General features: G+C 37.0%; 2 non-coding genes and 15 pseudogenes across 2 annotated transcripts; 11 read left to right on the top strand and 6 right to left on the bottom strand.

The window, feature by feature from the left end:
• The first annotated feature begins 4,221 nt into the window (after nucleotides 1-4,221).
• On the top strand, nucleotides 4,222-4,340 carry LOC149693922 (5S ribosomal RNA; annotated as a pseudogene).
• A 2,243-nt stretch (nucleotides 4,341-6,583) lies between these two features.
• LOC149693921 (5S ribosomal RNA) lies at nucleotides 6,584-6,703 on the top strand (annotated as a pseudogene).
• A 121-nt stretch (nucleotides 6,704-6,824) lies between these two features.
• On the top strand, nucleotides 6,825-6,943 carry LOC149693920 (5S ribosomal RNA; annotated as a pseudogene).
• Nucleotides 6,944-12,646: 5,703 nt separating this feature from the next.
• LOC149693919 (5S ribosomal RNA) lies at nucleotides 12,647-12,749 on the top strand (annotated as a pseudogene).
• Nucleotides 12,750-12,871: 122 nt separating this feature from the next.
• LOC149693918 (5S ribosomal RNA) lies at nucleotides 12,872-12,990 on the top strand. Its single transcript, XR_016383241.1, has one exon. It is a non-coding gene; the product is annotated as a 5S ribosomal RNA (ribosomal RNA).
• A 363-nt stretch (nucleotides 12,991-13,353) lies between these two features.
• Nucleotides 13,354-13,472, top strand: LOC149693917 (5S ribosomal RNA; annotated as a pseudogene).
• A 137-nt stretch (nucleotides 13,473-13,609) lies between these two features.
• LOC149693916 (5S ribosomal RNA) lies at nucleotides 13,610-13,712 on the top strand (annotated as a pseudogene).
• Nucleotides 13,713-13,834: 122 nt separating this feature from the next.
• On the top strand, nucleotides 13,835-13,937 carry LOC149693915 (5S ribosomal RNA; annotated as a pseudogene).
• A 581-nt stretch (nucleotides 13,938-14,518) lies between these two features.
• On the top strand, nucleotides 14,519-14,637 carry LOC149693914 (5S ribosomal RNA; annotated as a pseudogene).
• Nucleotides 14,638-14,760: 123 nt separating this feature from the next.
• LOC149693913 (5S ribosomal RNA) lies at nucleotides 14,761-14,863 on the top strand (annotated as a pseudogene).
• Nucleotides 14,864-15,444: 581 nt separating this feature from the next.
• LOC149693912 (5S ribosomal RNA) lies at nucleotides 15,445-15,563 on the top strand (annotated as a pseudogene).
• Nucleotides 15,564-15,954: 391 nt separating this feature from the next.
• Nucleotides 15,955-16,073, bottom strand: LOC149693911 (5S ribosomal RNA; annotated as a pseudogene).
• Nucleotides 16,074-16,193: 120 nt separating this feature from the next.
• Nucleotides 16,194-16,312, bottom strand: LOC149693910 (5S ribosomal RNA; annotated as a pseudogene).
• A 137-nt stretch (nucleotides 16,313-16,449) lies between these two features.
• LOC149693909 (5S ribosomal RNA) lies at nucleotides 16,450-16,568 on the bottom strand (annotated as a pseudogene).
• A 362-nt stretch (nucleotides 16,569-16,930) lies between these two features.
• LOC149693908 (5S ribosomal RNA) lies at nucleotides 16,931-17,051 on the bottom strand (annotated as a pseudogene).
• A 135-nt stretch (nucleotides 17,052-17,186) lies between these two features.
• LOC149693907 (5S ribosomal RNA) lies at nucleotides 17,187-17,305 on the bottom strand (annotated as a pseudogene).
• Nucleotides 17,306-17,672: 367 nt separating this feature from the next.
• On the bottom strand, nucleotides 17,673-17,791 carry LOC149693906 (5S ribosomal RNA). Its single transcript, XR_016383185.1, has one exon. It is a non-coding gene; the product is annotated as a 5S ribosomal RNA (ribosomal RNA).
• Nucleotides 17,792-18,853: the final 1,062 nt, after the last annotated feature.

The following is an 18,853-nucleotide window of genomic DNA, read 5'->3' as shown; positions in this document are numbered from 1 at the left end:
TTGTCGTAGCTCAATGTTTTTAGCATGGTTAGATGGGGGACAAATTGGACTATAACATACACAAAGGACATCCCCGTATCTCCAGTAGAAACAGAGTTACGAGCCTGCAAAGTATAGTCTAACTCAATTCCTATGGAGGGGGTTTGTTTCTTTACGTTTTGCTTAAGTACTCGGCCCCTGTTTGTCGTAGCCCAAAGTTTTTATTATGGTTAGATGGGCGACAAACTGGACTAAAACATACTCAAAGGACATCCCCGTATCTCAGTAGAAACAGAGTTACGATTTAGCAAAGTATAGTCTAATGCATTTCCTATGGAGGGGTTGTTTGTTTACGTTTAGCTTAATATCTCGGCCCCTGTTTGTCGTAGCTCAATGTTTTTATTATGGTTAGATGGGGGACAAACTGGACTAGAACATACTCAAAGGACATCCCCGTATCTCAGTAGAAACAGAGTAACGAGCCTGCAAAGTATAGTCTAATGCATTTCCTATGGAGGGGTTGTTTGTTTACGTTTAGCTTAATATCTCGGCCCCTGTTTGTCGTAGCTCAATGTTTTTAGTATGGTTAGATGGGGGACAAATTGGACTAATACATACTCAAAGGACATCCCCGTATCTCAGTAGAAACAGAGTTACGAGCCTGCAAAGTATAGTCTAATGCATTTCCTATGGAGGGGTTGTTTGTTTACGTTTAGCTTAATTACTCGGCCCCTGTTTGTCGTAGCCCAAGTTTTTAATATGGTTAGATGGGGGACAATTTGGACTATAACATATCCTAAGGACATCCCCGTATCTCTAGTAGACACAGAGTTATGGGCCTGCAAAGTATAGTCTAATGCATTTCCTATGGACGGGTTGTTTGTTTACGTTTAGCTTAATTACTCGGCCCCTGTTTGTCGTAGCTCAATGTTTTTAGCATGGTTAGATGGGGGACAAATTGGACTATAACATACTCAATGGACATCCCCGTATCTCCAGTAGAAACAGAGTTACGAGCCTGCAAAGTATAGTCTAACTCATTTCCTATGGAGGGGGTTTGTTTCTTTACGTTTTGCTTAAGTACTCGGCCCCTGTTTGTCGTAGCCCAAAGTTTTTATTATGGTTAGATGGGGGACAAATTGGACTAAAATATACTCAAAGGACATCCCCGTATATCCAGTAGAAACAGAGTTACGAGCCTGCAATGTATAGTCTAATGCATTTCCTATGGAGGGGTTGTTTGTTTACGTTTAGCTTAATTACTCGGCCCCTGTTTGTCGTAGCCCAAAGTTTTTAGTATGGTTAGATGGGGGACTAATTGGACAATAACATACTCAAAGGACATCCCCGTATCTCCAGTAGAAACAGAGTTACGAGCCTGCAAAGTTTATTTTCAAAAATCAAAAGTAACCTTCTAACAATAAGTGAGACAATAAATAAGTTGACGACGATATTGAGGTAGCCTCAAGTTTAAAGTAACCTTGTATGGGGATCAAAGAGTACTATAACATATCCAAAGGAGATCCCAGTATCTCTTGTAGAACAAGAGTTATGAGCCTCCAAAGTTTAGTGCAAAAATCATAAGTAACATAATAAAAATAAGTGAGACGATACCAAAGTTGACGAAAATTTTGCTTAATATCTCGGCCCCTGTTTGTCGTAGCTCAATGTTTTTAGTATGGTTAGATGGGGGACAAATTGGACTAAAACATACTCAAAGGACATCCCCGTATCTCAGTAGAAACAGAGTTACGAGCCTGCAAAGTATTGTCTAATGCATTTCCTAAGGAGGGGTTGTTTGTTTACGTTTAGCTTAATTACTCAACCCCTGTTTGTCGTAGCCCAAAGTTTCTAGTATGGTTAGATGGGGGATAATTTGGACTATAACATATCCTAAGGACATCCCCGTATCTCTAGTAGACACAGAGTTATGGGCCTGCAAATTATAGTCTAATGCATTTCCTATGGACGGGTTGTTTGTTTACGTTTAGCTTAATTACTCGGCCCCTGTTTGTCGTGGCTCAATGTTTTTAGGATGGTTAGATGGGGAGAAATTGGACTATAACATACTCAAAGGACATCCCCGTATCTCCAGTAGAAACAGAGTTACGAGCCTGCAAAGTATAGTCTAACTCAATTCCTATGGAGGGGGTTTGTTTCTTTACGTTTTGCTTAAGTACTCGGCCCCTGTTTGTCGTAGCCCAAAGTTTTTATTATGGTTAGATGGGGGACAAACTGGACTAAAACATACTCAAAGGACATCCCCGTATCTCAGTAGAAACAGAGTTACGATTCTGCAAAGTATAGTCTAATGCATTTCCTATGGAGGGGTTGTTTGTTTACGTTTAGCTTAATATCTCGGCCCCTGTTTGTCGTAGCTCAATGTTTTTATTATGGTCAGATGGGGGACAAACTGGACTAAAACATACTCAAAGGACATCCCCGTATCTCAGTAGAAACAGAGTTACGATTCTGCAAAGTATAGTCTAATGCATTTCCTATGGAGGGGTTGTTTGTTTACGTTTAGCTTAATATCTCGGCCCCTGTTTGTCGTAGCTCAATGTTTTTAGTATGGTTAGATGGGGGAAAAATGGGACTAAAACATACTCAAAGGACATCCTTGTATCTCAGTAGAAACAGAGTTACGAGCCTGCAAAGTATAGTCTAACTCAATTCCTATGGAGGGGGTTTGTTTCTTTACGTTTTGCTTAAGTACTCGGCCCCTGTTTGTCGTAGCCCAAAGTTTTTATTATGGTTAGATGGGGGACAAACTGGACTAAAACATACTCAAAGGACATCCCCGTATCTCAGTAGAAACAGAGTTACGATTCTGCATAGTATAGTCTAATGCATTTCCTATGGAGGGGTTGTTTGTTTACGTTTAGCTTAATATCTCGGCCCCTGTTTGTCGTAGCTCAATGTTTTTAGTATGGTTAGATGGGGGAAAGATTGGACTAAAACATACTCAAAGGACATCCCCGTATCTCAGTAGAAACAGAGTTACGAGCCTGCAAAGTATAGTCTAATGCATTTCCTATGGAGGGGTTGTTTGTTTACGTTTAGCTTAATATCTCGGCCCCTGTTTGACGTAGCTCAATGTTTTTATTATGGTTAGATGGGGGACAAACTGGACTAAAACATACTCAAAGGACATCCCCGTATCTCAGTAGAAACAGAGTTACGATTCTGCAAAGTATAGTCTAATGCATTTCCTATGGAGGGGTTGTTTGTTTACGTTTAGCTTAATATCTCGGCCCCTGTTTGTCGTAGCTCAATGTTTTTAGTATGGTTAGATGGGGAAAAATTGGACTAAAACATACTCAAAGGACATCCCCGTATCTCAGTAGAAACAGAGTTACGAGCCTGCAAAGTATAGGCTAACTCAATTCCTATGGAGGGGGTTTGTTTCTTTACGTTTTGCTTAAGTACTCGGCCCCTGTTTGTCGTAGCCCAAAGTTTTTATTATGGTTAGATGGGGGACAAACTGGACTAAAACATACTCAAAGGACATCCCCGTATCTCAGTAGAAACAGAGTTACGATTCTGCAAAGTATAGTCTAATGCATTTCCTATGGAGGGGTTGTTTGTTTACGTTTAGCTTAATATCTCGGCCCCTGTTTGTCGTAGCTCAATGTTTTTAGTATGACTAGATGGGGGAAAAATTGGACTAAAACATACTCAAAGGACATCCCCGTATCTCAGTAGAAACAGAGTTACGAGCCTGCAAAGTATAGTCTAATGCATTTCCTATGGAGGGGTTGTTTGTTTACGTTTAGCTTAATATCTCGGCCCCTGTTTGTCGTAGCTCAATGTTTTTAGTATGGTTAGATGGGGGACAAATTGGACTAAAACATACTCAAAGGACATCCCCGTATCTCAGTAGAAACAGAGTTACGAGCCTGCAAAGTATAGTCTAATGCATTTCCTATGGAGGGGTTGTTTGTTTACGTTTAGCTTAATTACTCGGCCCCTGTTTGTCGTAGCCCAAGTTTTTAATATGGTTAGATGGGGGACAATTTGGACTATAACATATCCTAAGGACATCCCCGTATCTCTAGTAGACACAGAGTTATGGGCCTGCTAAGTATAGTCTAATGCATTTTCTATTGAGGGGTTTGTTTGTTCACGTATTGCTTAATTACTTGACCCTGTTCTTTCGATTAACATTAAACATATCTTCTTTTTGTTATTGTTTTATAAATATTAAGGTTAATTAAATTCGAATTATTAACTAGCACTCTCGGTAACGGCCATATCACGCTGAAAACACCGGTTCTCGTCCGATCACCGAAGTTAAGAAGCGTCGAGCGCAGTCAGTACTTGGGAGGGAGACCACTTAGGAACACTGCGTGCCGTTGGCTTTTTCACTTTTTTTTTACTCTTTTAAATTCCAATAGATATGAAACAAGTTGGGAAAACCAAAATATAACCTCTCCGTGTCAAGAGGTCTACTACTACAAACGTATTTACCTAGATATGGAATTATTTCACTTTTTTGAAGTAAAAATTTACGAAATATTGAAGCAGTATTCCAAACATAGCGAATGTACAGTAAAGCAGACGACATTTTACATCCAATAAGGATAAATCTTGGACACATGGAAATCAGTCAATGGGGAAAAGAACAGGAAATGAAGTCTACGCTTCAGCTGTTTACCCTTTATTCTGAAAGCTACATTCACAACTGGTTTGCAGTGTAAACACTATCGTCTCGTCTCACCTCAACAATATTCTTAGTTTGCCAACATGAATGTTAACGTTAAATAACACCAAAGCTAAATTGTAGCTAGACGCACTAATAGTCAATGCGCACCATAAAGAGAATAATAAGTCTGTAGTTACTAGCCGTTAACCATTAGCCCTTTTACTAACCTTATTATTATTATTAAGAGTGTATTTAACTTTCGGCTCACTCTGAACCGTTGATGTCTGTTCATTTCAGACACGAAAATCAAAGCCAAAAGTTTACTTCACCTCAGGCCTCAATTATTTACTCTTTGTTTCACTAAGCCTATTGGGGATAATTCTTGTTATACGCGCCTAAGTCTAGGTCTTAGTTTTCTTCATGAAATTTCTAAACCAAGGATTATTCTATATACAGATGTAGTATAGCTTACGCAATATATAAACAGCCATTTCAAATAACAATATTAAAATAAATCTTTGGAATATCAAAATGAAACAGAGCTTTTAAGCCACAAAAGTACTAAATGCATCATAATTAAGAAAAATACTTCCACATATTCACTTTATATTATGGAAAAAGGGAATATTAATGTTCTGTATGATTTCTTAACACATCAGCACAAGGCTATCTGCTAACGCGACGCACTAGTGTAACAATGGACGGACACACACAGACAAAAACATAGACTGCTTGTTAAATCTTTCCGTATTAATTTTGAGTTGAGAAACAAGATTATCTTTAATATTTAAATAAATATAATTATTTTTAATAATTTTAATCTTCAATTATTAACATTAATAATAGTTAAATCGTTTAAAATAAAGTTATACCTATTATCTTCTCAAACTTTTCTAATATTGACGTTTAAAGTGAAGGGTACCCCTCTTGCCCGCTTTCTTCAAATTTCGGGATATATATACGATTCGTTTCCATTATAATAGTAAGGAAAAAGCGCATTTGCGAAAACCTTTAGTGGCCGATCCCACCTTAGGGAGGCTAGACGTTTCTCGTAACCCTAGCTGATCGCCGCGTATATCCTAAAACCAAACGATGATAATGGAGTAGAAGCCAATGATACAGATTGGGGTCTATGTGGAATAGACGGAAGACCAGGGGATGGTTGTGTTAGAAGCCAATGATACAGATTGGTGTCTATATGGAATAAACGGAAGACCAGTGGATGGTGGTGTTAGAAGCCAGTGTAAGTGCGGACTGGTGTCAATGTGGGATTGACAAAGAATAGAAGATGGTGGTGGTGGAAGCCAGAAAAGTACCAGACTGGTGTTCATATGGGATGGACGAAGACCAAACATGGTGGTGTGAGAACTCAAGTATAGAGTAGCCAACGGAGAGAAAAACAATTTTCCAAATTTCTGTGAACTGTCAATGCGGTCCGGAAATTGGGAACACGTTTGCTCCGATACGCAAACTGCGAACGCGGTCACGTGGGTGTAACAACGGACAGACAGACAGACAGACAGACAGACAGACAGACAGACAGACACACACACACACACACAGACAGACAGACAGACACGGCCGTTACAGAACCTCTCCTGGACTACGTCACACGGAGAGGTAAAAAGCAAACTTAATTTCTTTTTGTTATTGTTTTAAAAAGATGAAGGTTAATTTGTCTCACTTAATTTAAATTCGAATTATTAACTAGCACTCTCGGCAACGGCCATATCACGCTGAAAACACCGGTTCTAGTCCTATCACCGAAGTTAAGCAGCGTCGAGCGCAGTCAGTACTTGGAAACACTGCGTGCCGTTGGCTTTTTTAATTTTTTTTTCCTCTTTTAAATTCCAATAGATATGAAAAAAGCAAACATATTTTCTTTTTGTTATTGTTTTAAAAAGATGAAGGTCAATTTGTCTCACTAAATTTAAATTCGAATTATTATCTAGCATTCTAGACAACGGCCCTATCACGCTGAAAACACCGGTTCTCGTCCGATCACCGAAGTTAAGCAGCGTCGAGCGCAGTCAGTACTTGGGAGGGAGACCACTTTTGGAACACTGCGTGCCGTTGGCTTTTTCACTTTTTTTCCACTTTTAAATTCCAATAGATATGAAAAAAGCAAATATATCTTCTTTTTGTTATTGTTTTATAAAGATGAAGGTTAAATAAATTCAAATTATTAAATAGCACTCTCGGCAACGGCCATATCACGCTGAAAAAAACGGTTCTCCTCCGATCACCGAAGTTAAGCAGCGTCTAGCGCAGTCAGTACTTGGGAGGGAGACCACTCAGGAACACTGCGTGCCGTTGGCTTTTTCCTTTTTGTTTCCTCTTTTAAATTCCACCAGATATGAAAAAACCGCACATAATTTTCTTTTTGTTATTGTTTTAAAAAGATGAAGGTTAATTTGTCTCACTTAATTTAAATTCGAATTATTAACTAGCACTCTCGGCAACGGCCATATCACGTTTAAAAAAAGGGTTCTCGTCCGATCACCGAAGTTAAGCAGCGTCGAGCGCAGTCAGTACATGGGAACACTGCGTGCCTTTGGCTTTTTCCTTTTTGTTTCCTCTTTTAAATTCCTCCAGATATGACCCTTACAAAAATGTTCTTAAGAGTTCTAAAGGAATTTCTTTGGAACCCTACGGAGCCCTTGGGATAATTTTCTAAAGAAACTATTTCCAAAGACTTCCTTGGAATTTCCTAAAGAATTCTTGAGACAAATTTCGAAAGAATGTCTTGGGATTATTTTCTAAAGAAATTCTTTAGGGATTCTAGAGATAAATTTCTTAAGAAGGTCTAGGGATTATTTTCTAAAAAAATTCATTAGGAATTCTAAAGATAAATTTCCAAAGAATGTCGTGGGATTATTTTCTAAAGAAATTCTTTAGGCATTCTAGAGATAAATTTCCAAAGAACTTCTTGGGATTATTTTCTAAAGAAATTCTTTAGGAATTCTAGAGATAAATTTCCTAAGAAGGTCTAGGGATTATTTTCCAACGAAATTCTTTAGGAATTCTTGAGATCAATTTCCAAAAAAAGTCTAGGGTTAATTTCCCAAGGAAATTCGTTAGGAATTATTGAGATAAATGTCCAATGAAGCTCTAGGGTTTATTTTCCTAAGAAATTCTTTAAGAATTCTAGAGATAAATTTCCAAAGAAGATCTAGTGTTTATTTTCCAATGAAATTCGTTTGGAATTCAAGAGATAAATTTCTAAAGAAGGTCTAGGGTTTATTTTCCAACGAAATTAGTTTAGAATTTTAGAGATGAATTTCAAAGGGCCAGATATATTGCAATTATGCTTTACATATAATTATCTAAACAATATTTTTACCCTAATTGTTTAGCTAAAGTTTTCCTAGATAGATATTAACTTGATGGTTAAAAAAATTAAAAACTTTCACGAAGGCTATAAGACTCAGCAAGCGCTGAAATGAAATGTTATATTTACCCATTGTTTTCTTTTTTTATCTTTTTTTTTTTTGCCTTTAATAATCCGTGAGGTGTTTATGTAAAGGATGAAATAGATTGAAAGTAAAATAAGAGTAATTAAAATCGTTATGTTTAGATTTACAGGGAATCTAAGCTGTCAGTCGGAATTTTTGCTTAATTCTCTTATGGCATGTTTTATCTTTATTTCGAGCGTAATTAGAGTCCAAAATAAATATTTTTTAAAAAACATTGTAGAGAAAATTAGGTTAAACGCGTTTCTGATACTCGAAAAACTCTCAGTGAATATACATTATTAAATTTAACAACAACGTCTGTATCTACTGCTTGGCCATTAAAGCCTCCAAAACCCACTTAGTACCCCATACAATTGGACAAGTTTAAAACTTTCTGCCGTTTACGGATGTTTTTAAGTCGATTAAATGCCTGACTTTATAAGCCATTTCACACTGCATGCGAGAACTTCCCTCGCTATAAGGGGTGTAGTTCAGCATATAAGAACTACACTCCCTGTATTGGGATATGGTTTTCCATGTGAGAACTATCCTAGTTTCAAGTGACTAAATGAATTAACCCATAATCTTCCCTATATATTTCTCAAGAAAATTCCATAGACATTTCCCACGAAAATTCCAAAGACATTTCCCAAGTAAATTCCAAAGATATTTCCCAAGAAAATTCCAAAGATATTTCCCAAGAAAACTCCAAAGATATTTCCCAAGAAAATTCCAAAGATATTTCCCAAGAAAATTCCAAAGATATTTCCCAAGAAAACTCCAAAGATATTTCCCAAGAAAATTCCAAAGATATTTCCAAAGTAATTTCCAAAGAAAAAGGGGCCAATATTCCCCAATTTTCTAAAGAACGCCTTAAGGATTTCCAAAGAAATTTCCCAAGGAATTTTCTTAAGAGTTCTTAAGAAGATTTTTGTAAGGGCTAGAGCTTTTATCACACAATTAAAAGAAATACATCATTGGATGGATCGTGATTTACCGTTAATTTTAAGCTCTGTTTTGTAATTTTGGCATAGAAAATCATTGATCTGAACTCCTTCATAGATTTCTCGTAATACATTTCAGTGCTAAAACTTTAGGAAACTAGTTCATATATTTTCCGTAGATGGCAGGATATAAGTAGTGACTTTTTTCAAGGGGGGGGGGGTAACAAGAGGGATCCGTAGTCTACAGACTGAAAGACGTTTACCAATTAAGGGATGTCGGCATCCCTGCCTTAACCCACAGTACCCACCCCTCACAGTAAACCACCCAAACTTTCGGGTCATGTGGAAGAGAAAAAGACATACAAAGCACTTACCGGGAAGAGGGGGGGGGAGAAAGAGGCGAATTTTGAAAGACCCTATGCACAATTATTGAAGAATAGGCGATATCTTCTTCTTCTATTTCCCGTCCCACTTTTGCAAGTAGAACAAGAAAAGGCTTATACAATATCACTAGTCATTTCTGAAAAGTGTAAAAACGGAGCTCCTTTCCTAAAATTTTCCTACTTTACCTAAAAACAAATGGCTAGAAAAAACGGAATTGTAATGAACAGTCGGAGCAAACGGACTCAAAAAATTAAATCATTCCATCGAGATAAACGGGAAAAATTATTAATACAAACATCAGAGGTGGGTGATTGTACTGAACTTATAAACTTACAAGTCCCAACCAACCATGTGAAAGAAATGTTTACACTGTAAAAAATTGTGGTGTATAAATAGTGCCATAATGGTGTTAGAACAATGTGTACTATTTGTACACCTTGACAAGGTGCTGAAATAGTACGAATAGTTCGGTATTTTAAAAACACCATTAGCTTAAACGAATGGTGTAGAAATGGGTTTATAAAACATAATTCTTTAAAAGGTGTGCAAATGATACCTTAATTAAATAAAATAACCCCATCGAATACCCCATTAAATGGTGCTCAAATGGCAAAGAATTAGTGCGATATTTTTTAAACACCATTCATTAAAAGGCGCACAAATGATACCTAAACGATATAAAATAACACCTTCGAAAGGCCCATATAAAAGTGTTCAAATAATGTGAAAATAGAGTAATTATTTCCCACGTCTATCCGATTTTCTGAAGGCCATTCAAATCAACATGTGAACACAAAATAAGATTTTATGGATCGCGGGGGGGGGAGAGGGGAGGTGTTAGCACTAGAATAGACCCTTACAAAAATCTTCTTAAGAACTCTTAAGAAAATTCCTTGGGAAATTTCTTTGGAAATCCTTAAGGCGTTCTTTAGAAAATTGGGGAATATTGGCCCCTTTTTCTTTGGAAATTACTTTGGAAATATCTTTGGAATTTTCTTGGGAAATATCTTTGGAGTTTTCTTGGGAAATATCTTTGGAATTTTCTTGGGAAATATCTTTGGAATTTTCTTGGGAAATATCTTTGGAGTTTTCTTGGGAAATATCTTTGGAATTTTCTTGGGAAATATCTTTGGAATTTACTTGGGAAATGTCTTTGGAATTTTCGTGGGAAATGTCTATGGAATTTTCTTGAGAAATATATAGGGAAGATTATGGGTTAATTCATTTAGTCACTTGAAACTAGGATAGTTCTCACATGGAAAACCATATCCCAATACAGGGAGTGTAGTTCTTATATGCTGAACTACACCCCTTATAGCGAGGGAAGTTCTCGCATGCAGTGTGAAATGGCTTATAAAGTCAGGCATTTAATCGACTTAAAAACATCCGTAAACGGCAGAAAGTTTTAAACTTGTCCAATTGTATGGGGTACTAAGTGGGTTTTGGAGGCTTTAATGGCCAAGCAGTAGATACAGACGTTGTTGTTAAATTTAATAATGTATATTCACTGAGAGTTTTTCGAGTATCAGAAACGCGTTTAACCTAATTTTCTCTACAATGTTTTTTAAAAAATATTTATTTTGGACTCTAATTACGCTCGAAATAAAGATAAAACATGCCATAAGAGAATTAAGCAAAAATTCCGACTGACAGCTTAGATTCCCTGTAAATCTAAACATAACGATTTTAATTACTCTTATTTTACTTTCAATCTATTTCATCCTTTACATAAACACCTCACGGATTATTAAAGGCAAAAAAAAAAAAGATAAAAAAAGAAAACAATGGGTAAATATAACATTTCATTTCAGCGCTTGCTGAGTCTTATAGCCTTCGTGAAAGTTTTTAATTTTTTTAACCATCAAGTTAATATCTATCTAGGAAAACTTTAGCTAAACAATTAGGGTAAAAATATTGTTTAGATAATTATATGTAAAGCATAATTGCAATATATCTGGCCCTTTGAAATTCATCTCTAAAATTCTAAACTAATTTCGTTGGAAAATAAACCCTAGACCTTCTTTAGAAATTTATCTCTTGAATTCCAAACGAATTTCATTGGAAAATAAACACTAGATCTTCTTTGGAAATTTATCTCTAGAATTCTTAAAGAATTTCTTAGGAAAATAAACCCTAGAGCTTCATTGGACATTTATCTCAATAATTCCTAACGAATTTCCTTGGGAAATTAACCCTAGACTTTTTTTGGAAATTGATCTCAAGAATTCCTAAAGAATTTCGTTGGAAAATAATCCCTAGACCTTCTTAGGAAATTTATCTCTAGAATTCCTAAAGAATTTCTTTAGAAAATAATCCCAAGAAGTTCTTTGGAAATTTATCTCTAGAATGCCTAAAGAATTTCTTTAGAAAATAATCCCACGACATTCTTTGGAAATTTATCTTTAGAATTCCTAATGAATTTTTTTAGAAAATAATCCCTAGACCTTCTTAAGAAATTTATCTCTAGAATCCCTAAAGAATTTCTTTAGAAAATAATCCCAAGACATTCTTTCGAAATTTGTCTCAAGAATTCTTTAGGAAATTCCAAGGAAGTCTTTGGAAATAGTTTCTTTAGAAAATTATCCCAAGGGCTCCGTAGGGTTCCAAAGAAATTCCTTTAGAACTCTTAAGAACATTTTTGTAAGGGGAGGCTCATTGGAAAAAAGTCTAGTTATTGAAATGCCCTAAAATAGGTTGGCGCCCCATACTAATAGTAATATATAAAGCACTTTACCCTGGGTGCGCGAACTTAGACGCGGGAAGGAGTAATGCCGACCATCTCTGCTTTCTCCCCTATCCCACTTTAGAAAGTCGAGCAAGAAAACAAACAGATACTATCGCTACAGGCTTTTACAAAAAGTACGTTTCACCAGGTTGGGCGCGGATGTGAAGAAAGCCCGCGACTAAATTTTTGGTATAGGGAACTTTCTCTTTTGTTCGATTTCAGGGGTGGGGTCGGGCTTACTGATAATTCAAAGGGTTTCCACGAATTTCCTTTCTATACCTTCCAACAACTTCGGGTGTCAGAACCCAGGAGCGTCGATGTTATAAACATAGGTTTTTCCTTCGCTGTAAAGAGCTCTGGTGGTCTCAACTTTAGTGGGACAAATTATAAAATCGTCAAAAGTTTTGCAAAAACGGACCACTATTGCTATTTTTGAGCCCCTAACGGAAAAATTTGTAAACTTTTTTCTCTTAAGGCACCTTAATTTAAATTCGAATTATTATCTAGCACTCTCGGCAACGGCCATATCACGCTGAAAACACCGGTTCTCGTCCGATCACCGAAGTTAAGCAGCGTCGAGCGCAGTCAGTACTTGGGAACACAGCGTGCCGTTGGCTTTTTCCTTTTTGTTTCCTCTTTAAAATTCCACCAGATATGAAAAAAGCAAACATATCTTCTTTTTGTTATTGTTTTATAAAGATGAAGGTTAATTAAATTCAAATTATTAACTAGCTCTCTGGGCAACGGCCATATCATGCTGAATACACCGGTTCTCGTCCGATCACCGAAGTTAAGCAGCGTCGAGCGCAGTCAGTACTTGGGCGGGAGACCATTTAGGAACACTGCGTGCCGTTGGCTTTTTTAATTTTTTTTTCCTCTTTTAAATTCCAAGAGATATGAAAAAAGCAAACATATTTTCTTTTGGTTATTGTTTTTAAAAGATGAAGGTTAATTTGTCTCACTTAATTTAAATTCGAATTATTATCTAGCACTCTCAGCAACGGCCATATCACGCTGAAAACACCGGTTCTAGTCCTATCACCGAAGTTAAGCAGCGTCGAGCGCAGTCAGTTCTTGGAAACACTGCGTGACGTTGGCTTTTTCACTTTTATATCCTCTTTTACGTTCCACCAGATATGAAAAAACCAAACATATCTTCTTTTTAATATTGTTTTATAAAGATGAAAGTTAATTAAATTCAAATTATTAAATAGCACTTTCGGCAACGGCCATATCACGCTGAATACACCGGTTTTCGTCCGATCACCGAAGTTAAGCAGCGTCGAGCGCAGTCTGTACTTGGGAGGGAGACCACTTAGGAACACTGCGTGCCGTTGGCTTTTTAATTTTTTTTTCCTCTTTTAAATTCCAAAAGGTATGAAAAAAGCAAAAATGTTTTCTTTTTGTTATTGTTTTAAAAAGATGAAGGTCAATTTGTCTTACTTAATTTAAATTCGAATTATTATCTAGCACTCTCGGCAACGGCCATATCACGCAGAAAACACCGGTTCTGGTCCGATCACCGAAGTTAAGCAGCGTCGAGCGCAGTCAGTACTTGGGAGCACTGCGTGCCGTTGGCTTTTTCCTTTTTGATTCCTCTTTTAAATTCCACCAGATATGAAAAAACCAAACATATCTTCTTTTTGTTATTGTTTTATAAATATGAAGGTTAATTAAATTCGAATTATTAACTAGTACTCTCGGCAACGGCCATATCACGCTGAAAACACCGGTTCTCGTCCGTTCACCGAAGTTAAGCAGCGTCGAGCGCAGTCAGTACTTGGGAACACAGCGTGCCGTTGGCTTTTTCCTTGAATCTTTAACATTATTTATTATAAGACACCATTGTTAAATCTATTTTTATTTGATTAAATTAAAATTGTTATATTAAATTAAACAGATAGGCACGGGGCTTACAAGTCACAATGTGACTTAGCCCCGTGGTATACTGTATCTGTAATGCAAATAAAATAAACATTTTTGAATTGAATTGAATTGATTGAATTGACACTACGTGCCGTTGGCTTTTTCACTTTTTTTTCACTTTTAAATTCCAATAGATATGAAAAAAGCAAACTTATTTTCTTTTTGTTATTGTTTGAAAAGATGAAGGTTAATTTGTCTCACTTAATTTAAATTCGATTTATTAACTAGCACTCTCGGAAACGGCCATATCACGCTGAAAAAAACGGTTCTCCTCCGATCACCGAAGTTAAGCAGCGTCGAGCGCAGTCAGTACTTGGGAACACTGCGTGCCGTTGGCTTTTTCCTTCTTGTTTCCTCTTTTAAATTCCACCAGATATGAAAAAAGCAAACATATCTTCTTTTTGTTATTGTTTTTTAAAGATGAACGTTAATTAAATTCAAATTATTAACTAGCACTCTCGGCAACGGCCATATCACGCTGAATATATCGGTTTTCGTCCGATCACCGAAGTTAAGCAGCGTCGAGCGCAGTTAGTACTTGGGAGGGAGACCACTTAGGAACACTGCGTGCCGTTGGCTTTTTCACTTTTTTTTTCCTCTTTTAAATTCCACCAGATATGAAAAAACCAAACATATCTTCTTTTTGTTATTGTTTTATAAATATGAAGGTTAATTAAATTCGAATTATTAACTAGTACTCTCGGCAACGGCCATATCACGCTGAAAACACCGGTTCTCGTCCGTTCACCGAAGTTAAGCAGCGTCGAGCGCAGTCAGTACTTGGGAACACAGCGTGCCGTTGGCTTTTTCCTTGAATCTTTAACATTATTTATTATAAGACACCATTGTTAAATCTATTTTTATTTGATTAAATTAAAATTGTTATATTAAATTAAACAGATAGGCACGGGGCTTACAAGTCACAATGTGACTTAGCCCCGTGGTATACTGTATCTGTAATGCAAATAAAATAAACATTTTTGAATTGAATTGAATTGATTGAATTGACACTACGTGCCGTTGGCTTTTTCACTTTTTTTTCACTTTTAAATTCCAATAGATATGAAAAAAGCAAACTTATTTTCTTTTTGTTATTGTTTGAAAAGATGAAGGTTAATTTGTCTCACTTAATTTAAATTCGATTTATTAACTAGCACTCTCGGAAACGGCCATATCACGCTGAAAAAAACGGTTCTCCTCCGATCACCGAAGTTAAGCAGCGTCGAGCGCAGTCAGTACTTGGGAACACTGCGTGCCGTTGGCTTTTTCCTTCTTGTTTCCTCTTTTAAATTCCACCAGATATGAAAAAAGCAAACATATCTTCTTTTTGTTATTGTTTTTTAAAGATGAACGTTAATTAAATTCAAATTATTAACTAGCACTCTCGGCAACGGCCATATCACGCTGAATATATCGGTTTTCGTCCGATCACCGAAGTTAAGCAGCGTCGAGCGCAGTTAGTACTTGGGAGGGAGACCACTTAGGAACACTGCGTGCCGTTGGCTTTTTCACTTTTTTTTCCACTTTTATATTCCAATAGATATGAAAAAAGCAAACTTATTTTTTAACCTTAATCTTTATAAAACAATAACAAAAAGAAGATATGGTTGCTTTTTTATATCTGGTGGAATTTAAAAGAGGAAACAAAAGTGAAAAAGCCAACGGCACGCAGAGTTTCCAAGTACTGACTGCGCTCGACGCTGCTTAACTTCGGTGATAGGACTAGAACCGGTGTTTTCAGCGTGATATGGCCGTCGCCGAGAGTGCTAGTTAATAATTCGAATTTAAATTAAGTGAGACAAATTAACCTTCATTTTTTTAAAACAATAACAAAAAGAAAATATGTTTGCTTTTTTTAAATTTATTGGAATATAAAAGTGGAAAAAAAAGTGAAAAAGCCAACGGCACGCAGTGATCCTAAGTGGTCTCCCTCCCAAGTACTGACTGCGCTCGACGCTGCTTAACTTCGGTGATCGGACGAGAACCGGTGTTTTCAGCGTGATATGCCCGTTGCCCAGAGTGCTATTTAATAATTTGAATTTAATTAACCTTCATCTTCATAAAACAATAACAAAAAGAAGATATGTTTGCTTTTTTCATATCTATTGGAATTTAATAGTGGAAAAAAAGTGAAAAACCAACGGCACGCAGTGTTCCTAAGTGGTGTCCCTCCCAAGTACTGACTGCGCTCGACGCTGCTTATCTTCGGTGATAGGACTAGAACCGGTGTTTTCAGCGCGATATGGCCGTTGGCGAGAGTGCTAGTTAATAATTCGAATTTAAATTAAGTGAGACAAATTAACCTTCATCTTTTTAAAGCAATAACAAAAAGAAAAAAAGTTTGGTTTTTTCATATCTATTGGAATTTAAAAGAGGAAAAAAAAGTGAAAAAGCCAACGGCACGCCGAGTTCCTAAGCGGTCTCCCTCCCAAGTACTGATTGCGATCGACGCTGCTTAACTTCGGTGATCGGACAAGAACCGGTGTTTTCAGCGTGATATGGCTGCTGCCGAGAGTGCTATTTAATAATTTGAATTTAATTAACCTTAATCTTTATAAAACAATAACAAAAAGAAGATATGGTTGCTTTTTTATATCTGGTGGAATTTAAAAGAGGAAACAAAAGTGAAAAAGCCAACGGCACGCAGAGTTTCCAAGTACTGACTGCGCTCGACGCTGCTAAACTTCGGTGATAGGACTAGAACCGGTGTTTTCAGCGTGATATGGCCGTCGCCGAGAGTGCTAGTTAATAATTCGAATTTAAATTAAGTGAGACAAATTAACCTTCATCTTTTTAAAACAATAACAAAAAGAAAATATGTTTGCTTTTTTTTAAATTTATTGGAATATAAAAGTGGAAAAAAAAGTGAAAAAGCCAACGGCACGCAGTGTTCCTAAGTGGTCTCCCTCCCAAGTATACTGACTGCGCTCGACGCTGCTAAACTTCGGTGATAGGACTAGAACCGGTGTTTTCAGCGTGATATGGCCGTTGCCGAGAGTGCTAGTTAATAATTCGAATTTAAATTAAGTGAGACAAATTAACCTTCATCTTTTTAAAACAGTAACAAAAAGAAAATATGTTTGCTTTTTTCATATCTATTGGATTTTAAAAGAGGAAAAAAAATTAAAAGCCAACGGCACGCAGTGTTCCTAAGTGGTCTCCCTCCCAAGTACTGACTGCGCTCGACGCTGCTTAACTTCGATGATCGGACGAGAACCGGTGTACTCAGCGTGATATGGCCGCTGCCGAGAGTGCTATTTAATAATTTGAATTTAATTAACCTTAATCTTTATAAAACAATAACAAAAAGAAGATATGGTTGCTTTTTTATATCTGGTGGAATTTAAAAGAGGAAACAAAAGTGAAAAAGCCAACGGCACGCAGAGTTTCCAAGTACTGACTGCGCTCGACGCTGCTTAACTTCGGTGATCGGACAAGAACCGCTTTTTTCAGCGTGATACTGATATGGCCGTTGCCGAGAGTGCTAGTTAATAATTCGAATTTAAATTAAGTGAGACAAATTAAACTTCATCTTTTTAAAACAATAACAAAAAGAAAATATGTTTGCTTTTTTGAAATTTATTGGAATATAAAAGTGGAAAAAAAAGTGAAAAAGCCAACGGCACGCAGTGTTCCTAAGTGGTCTCCCTCCCAAGTACTGACTGCGCTCGACGCTGCTTAACTTCGGTGATCGGACGAGAACCGGTGTTTTCAGCGTGATATGGCCGTTGCTTAGAGTGCTATTTAATAATTTGAACTTAATTAACCTTCATCTTTATAAAACAATAACAAAAAGAAGATATGTTTGCTTTTTTACCTCTCCGTGTGACGTAGTCCAGGAGAGGTTCTGTAACGGCTGTGTCTGTGTCTGTCTGTGTGTCTGTCTGTCTGTTGTTACACCCACGTGACCGCGTTCGCAGTTTGCGTATCGGAGCAAACGTGTTCGCCATTTCCGAACTGCTTTCACAGTCACGGAAATGGCTCCTCTACTTGAGTTCTCACACCACCATCTTCTGGTCTTTGTCCATCCCACACGGACACCAGTCTGTTCTTACTGGCTTCTAATCACCACCATTTTCTGTTCTTTGTCAATCCCACATTGACACCAGTCTGCACTTACACTGGCTTCTAACACCACCATCCACTGGTCTTCCGTCTATTCCACATAGACACCAATCTGTATCATTGGCTTCTACTCCATTATCATCGTTTGGTTTTAGGATATACGCGGCGATCAGCTAGGGTTACGAGAAACGTCTAGCCTCCCTAAGGTGGGATCGCCACCAAAGGTTTTCGCAATTGCGCTTTTTCCTTACTATTATAATGGAAACGAATCGTATATATACCCCAAATTTGAAAAAAGCGGGCAAGAGGGGTACCCTTCACTTTAAACGTCAATATTAGCAAAGTTTGAGAAGATAATAGGTATAACTTTATTTTAAACGATTTAACTATTATTTATGTTAATTATTGAAGATTAAAATAATTAAAAATAATTATATTTATTTAAATATTAAAGATAAACCTCTCGTGCAAAGAGAGAGATTATCATTGCCTCCTATATCTACCAAGGCCCGTGCATGCGATATATTTCCTTCATTGCCTCCTATATCTATCAAGGCCCGTGCATTGTGATATATTTCATTCATTGCCTCCTATATCTATCAAGGCCCGTGCATTGTGATATATTTCATTCATTGCCTCCTATATCTATCAAGGCCCGTGCATTGTGATATATTTCATTCATTGCCTCCTATATCTATCAAGGCCCGTGCATTGCGATATATTTTTCAAA

The sequence above is a fragment of the Phalangium opilio genome, unplaced genomic scaffold, assembly GCF_054372755.1.
Source record: "Phalangium opilio isolate 3A_F unplaced genomic scaffold, DU_Popi_V2 ptg000024l_1, whole genome shotgun sequence".
Taxonomy (NCBI): Eukaryota; Metazoa; Arthropoda; class Arachnida; order Opiliones; family Phalangiidae; genus Phalangium; species Phalangium opilio.
This window is presented reverse-complemented; position numbering and strand designations above follow the sequence as displayed.